Consider the following 5,799-nt stretch of genomic DNA (forward strand, 5'->3'; position numbering starts at 1 on the left):
AACTAGTGTTATACCAGACTGTTTGTATAATTTACTGGGCTCAGTGTAACTAGTGTTATACCAGACTGTTTGTATAATTTACTGGGCTCAGTGTAACTAGTGTTATACCAGACTGTTTGTATAATTTACTGGGCTCAGTGCAACTAATGTTATGCAAGACCGTCTGATTGTACAGTTTGCTCACGATAAAAGATGAAACTGGTGGTAGTACTGCTACTTATTCAATGCTTTCATTAGAACTACCTTCAAACAGAAACTTTTAAAAACAATTTTATGAACACAAAATCATTTAAGTATGTCTATGATGAGCATAACTTCATACATTTTAGAAATAATTTTATGTCATTCATATCTTATCTAGCCATTAGTGAAAAACAATAATCTCGTTTAACAATTAATCATTCAGTGTGTAACAAAAAATATTTTAACATTGTGTTCACCACTGACATCACACAGTTAATGTTAAGCAATCATTAGCTGAACATTAGCAGATAAAGTTTGTTAGTTATCCAATGTTGCCACTAGAACTGAAGATGACCCGTTAAGCCATACTGGATTGGGTTTTTTTTTCACTCGTGGCTAAAGCATTTATAGTGGACAACAAAAACAAAATGAAGTCTAGTAATATATAATATTAAAAAGCACAAAATACATTAGTAGGATATCTGTTTAAATGTGAAATAAACTAGTCAGACTTGTTGTATATATATATACGACTTTTCTGTAAACAAATACATAGATTAGGTAGTTTACTCTAACAAAAGTTAATAATAAATCACGATTGAATTTGTCATTGTATCATCTACTGTAGAAACGTTTGTATCTCGTATTTTGTAAAAAACGAACTATGAAACAAAAGTTGATCATAAAATATGTTTATAGAAGTACGAAAAAAACTGCAAAGCACATCTAATGAACGTTAACAAGTTACTGAAAACCTATAAAAGAACCATCAGCTTGTTTTAGCTTTACACTACATCTATGGAAGACAAGCATTTTACAGAAAATCGTGTTTTTAATTCATCTAGGTACCTTCACCAAGTATTCATGATGCTGAACACATTTTTATAACATTATATCTAGATGATAGACCACAAGTAGGCCACTGAACAAGTTTGATTATATCTTCTAAAAAAAAAAGAAATATATCAATTATCCACGACGTAATTTCACACTAAAAGAATCGGTGAAATCCTTTTCAAAAAGCCATGTCTTAAAGGCATGTCCCAGCTTACTTATTACAAGGATGTCATTCTTCAACTACACTGGACACTTAGATAAATTCATTATCTAAACTTGCGTATGATAAACATTTTGAAGAGAAATGTATATATGATTGCTCCAGTATTATGTGCACACAGATGACATTACGTTTGATGCCATTATAAAAATATATCACTTGCAAAACCAATTTCATCTGTTTATTTTTTGAAATGTACTAATTTAAAAACTCCGTTCAATGCCAAGTTTTTGAACAGTACACCCTTTAATTCAACTGTGGGCTGGATGTTACTGTGTGTGTTAACGCTTTTTTTAATAAACGAATGGCAAGACACAACCAAATTCTGAAGTTATCGCTTTTCCCAAACAATGTTAATATACATAAAATGTCTGAAGAAATGCAAATTATTACATGCAAAAAAAAAAAAAAAGATAACAATAACGATCATTGTACACTACACTATGGGAGGAGGGGGTAGTGTTTACAGTCTTTTAAATGTTATTGTACACTGCAAGTTTATATGACAAATAGTGTTTAGGATGTTTCTCAAAAATGATTCTACACTAAACACGGGAAGATGAAAGCAGTGTTTAGTACATTAGTCAAGCATGATCCTACGCTACACATAGGTGGCAGAAAGCAGTGTTCAGTACATTAGTCAAGCATGATCCTACGCTACACATAGGTGGCAGAAAGCAGTGTTTAGTACATTAGTCAAGCATGATCATACGCTACACATAGGTGGCAGAAAGCAGTGTTTAGTACATTAGTCAAGCATGATCCTACGCTACACATAGGTGGCAGAAAGCAGTGTCTAGTACATTAGTCAAGCATGATCCTACGCTACACATAGGTGGCAGAAAGCAGTGTCTGGTACATTAGTCAAGCATGATCCTACGTTACACATAGGTGGCAGAAAGAAGTGTTTTGTGAATGCCTAAAGTTAACATAAATCCAGTAAAAATTTCTGAACTACATATCAACTACACAATTTGTAATACCAAGCATGTAGGTAATCAATAACACACCAAAAACAGCAGATACGATCAAAATAAAGGCAAACTACAGTTTTTCTGTAGCATGTTTCACAGAGACAACTAAAAATATCCTTCATAACCTTCACCAACAGATCGTGTGGCTTACTAACCAGCTCGGAACACCAGAAAAGATTGACAATATAATTTGTTTGTTTTTTTCTTATCAGGTCCCAAACGTTATTTGCTAGAATACTCGCAAAGAAACCACTGCTATACATAATATACTGTAGAGTAGTGATAACATTATGTAAAGCAGTGGTTTCTTTGCTGCATTAACAAATTTTATCACTACTCTACAGTATATTATGTATAGCAGTGGTTTCTTTGCTGCATTAACAAATATACTGTAGGGTAGTGATAAAATTTGTTAATGCAGCATGCTATTGATGTTAGCACACGTTTGGTTCAGTATTCTGGTACGCTACAAATTTCACTTTCTGGAAAACAGCTTGAGCAACTCCTCCTGACGAGGCTTATAAGTCCATCAGTTGTGAGAATGAAAAAACGGTTTATACGGAAATTTTAAAAATGTCCGTATTATCATGCTCCGTTAAACACGTATAGAGGAACGGGCTACAGAATGAGCAGGTGATGTCATGAATAATCTTGTCATCACTTTTCAGCTAAAGAAGTGACATTTTGTAAAGTTCCAAGAAACAGGGTATTTTTTTATATCACTATTCATTTTAAAATAGATGTCTGCTTTAAAATAACTAACAGTATGGATTAAAACCTTAACATTTCACTCCAAAGGGCTGAATTATTAGGTGATTTTCCTAAAAATAACATAGCGAAATGACAACTTAACAAAACCATGTTTTGCCAAGTTTGTAAGGAACATCTCTTTCTCTTTAGCTCTATGAATAGTACTATTAAATACTTTAATGCTGAAAGTACTTAATAGTATGGATGTTTTAAGCAGATCCACAGCCAGGCAGCAGATATTATAGCTAGCCGGTGGTAAGTTAGGGTTATTTTCTTGACTTGGCTGAATTAATAAGCAGGTGATGTGAAACCAGAGTTAAAATCATCTTCATGACTAGGAAGGTGGTGGTGACAAACCAGAATTAAAAAACTGTCTTCCCAACTGGTTAACTGAACCACAGTTGTGTTGTACTATACCTGGATATATTGCTACTGAGAAGAACACTGACATTTGAATAGCTACACAATACTATACCAGCTGGTACTAAAGTTAACTCGCCTACTGATAACGTCTTAAACTGTACAAGGTAAGAGTCATATATAGTGTAACAAAAACATAACACCGCTGAATTTTAATGCATTTTTTTACAGCAGCAGCTACAAAATATGACATAACTCGTTACAAGAATATCAGTTAAAGTGTAACTATTTTTATTCTTATTAGAGAAAGAGCAAGATGTGCCGAAAGCTGTAGTTTTTTCTGACCATCCTGGCAAGAGACAAATTATTTCTTTACCCTAAATCCCCTTGATATGGTCTTCAAAGCATCATCGTTGAGGCTTCAGTGTAGTTAAACATCCAAAATCTTGATCTTCGACATATGGAAGCAGAAGTACTCTGTTCGTGACTCTCGGTAAAGTTGAAGTTTATAAGACTGATTGTTACATGCTTTCTGTTCTTGAGGTGAATTTTGAAAACACCTTAAAAAAAACAACAAAAAAACAAAACAAGGAGCGTAATATTGTCTTATTTGACTGTGTGTGTGTTGTACTTTGGTTTGTTGTGGAATTCCTGCTGTTATAAAGCCTTCAATATATGAAGCCAATCAGAAAAAGTCTTGCACTAAAGAATATATTAGAGATTTGTTATTAAGTCACAACAACTTTGCTTCAAGTCTAGACTGATGCTTGATAAACAATGGCAAAGAAGTTTTTTTTGAACCTACAAATAACAGAACATATACAGACTACACAACATTAGAACTTATAGCCTCCCATGGGAATATTGGCATCTGGGTTAAACTGGAATTCCTGATTGCCCTCATCAACACTAGGGGCCACTCGGGAATCCTCTTCCTCCGTTCCAAAGTAGTGCTCAATTATATCAAAGGCTTTTTGATAAATCTCCATGTTTTCATGAGACTGAAGAAACTCAATCTTATCCAGACCTGCAAACATCACAAGAAAAAATTGTAGTATTAACCTTCTGCTCAAAATTTCAGACTACTTGTGTATTCTTTTCGTGCTTTAAAAGCACCCACAAGCTGCAAAATTAATCTGAACTACTCTAAAACCAGCAATAAAAAAACTTTTGAAACTATATTAGACGTATCGTTAACCTTTTTAAAACAAAGTGCATTACAACTGTAATCTACAAGTAACTGTTAAAAGCTAAGGACATCAATAAAAAGTCTCGATATTAATTTTCAAACCAATAATATTCAATCTGAATATTTCTTTTCAATATTTACACAAAATTAAACAAGGGCTAGCTATCTGCACTAATCATCTTTAACTATGAATTGATAGGCTAGAGAGAATGTAGCTAGCCAAAACAACCTGCCATCAACTCTTGGGCTATCCGTATTGCACAGTGGGATTTGACTGTCACTCTTAAAATGCACCAAAGTGTGGTGCACAGTCTTATGGCAACAGGATGTGAACCACGGCCCCAAAGATTCATAGCTCGTTACAAAAAAAGAGTGATTTTACGTTGTTTAACTATACAATCACGATAAACTTCATAAACATTAAGTTGCATTACAAAAAAACATTGCAATGCATATTACACACATTTGATAAATCATTTAATTTCCAGATAAGTCAATATGACTGACCTGTTTACTAACACACCAACACTAAACTTGTGATAAAAGAAGAATGAATATTTCTTAAAACAATGCTTTGAGCAATTCCCCCCTCCTTCCCGATAAAGAAACACAACCCAAAATGTCTACACAAATCTCAATAACACATACTATAGCATGCGATCCCTTTGCTTCCACTCATGAATTCTTAGAATCCTCATTACTTCTCTTGAATTACCAACAACTTGACTGTGTAATCCAGTTTTACTGCTCTTGAAACACCAGTAACTTGACTGTGTAATCCGGTTTTACTGCTCCTGAAACACCACTAACTTGACTGTGTAATCTGGTTTTACTGTTCTTGAAACACCACTAACTTGACTGTGTAATCCAGTTTTACTGCTATTGAAACACCAGTAACTTGACTGTGTAATCTGGTTTTACTGCTCCTGAAACACCGGCAACTTGACTGTGTAATCTGGTTTTAATGCTCCTGAAACACCAGTAACTTGACTGTGTAATCTGGTTTTACTGCTCCTGAAACACCAGCAACTTGACTGTGTAATCTGGTTTTACTGCTCTTGAAACACCACTAACTTGACTGTGTAATCCAGTTTTACTGCTCTTGAAACACCAGTAACTTGACTGTGTAATCTGGTTTTACTGCTCCTGAAACACCAGCAACTTGACTGTGTAATCTGGTTTTACTGCTCCTGAAACACCAGCAACTTGACTGTGTAATCTGGTTTTACTACTCTTGAAACACCAGTAACTTGACTGTGTAATATGGTTTTACTGCTCTTGAAACA

General features: G+C 34.3%; 1 long non-coding RNA gene across 2 annotated transcripts in view; it reads right to left on the reverse strand.

Moving 5' to 3' along the window:
* LOC111089473 overlaps positions 1 to 4,149 on the reverse strand; it is an 8,791-nt gene extending 4,642 nt beyond the window's left edge. The window contains exons 1-2 of one of the 2 annotated variants that reach the window (XR_002613742.1): positions 2,605 to 4,149; positions 20 to 2,483 (exon numbers count right to left, since the gene is read on the reverse strand). This is a non-coding gene — a long non-coding RNA (uncharacterized LOC111089473). Of the gene's footprint in view, positions 1 to 3; positions 2,484 to 2,604 lie in introns of both variants that reach the window. The other variant, XR_002613743.1, reaches the window with a different exon arrangement.
* Positions 4,150 to 5,799: the final 1,650 nt, after the last annotated feature.

This window comes from Limulus polyphemus, unplaced genomic scaffold, assembly GCF_000517525.1.
Source record: "Limulus polyphemus unplaced genomic scaffold, Limulus_polyphemus-2.1.2 Scaffold6356, whole genome shotgun sequence".
Classification (NCBI taxonomy): Eukaryota; Metazoa; Arthropoda; class Merostomata; order Xiphosura; family Limulidae; genus Limulus; species Limulus polyphemus.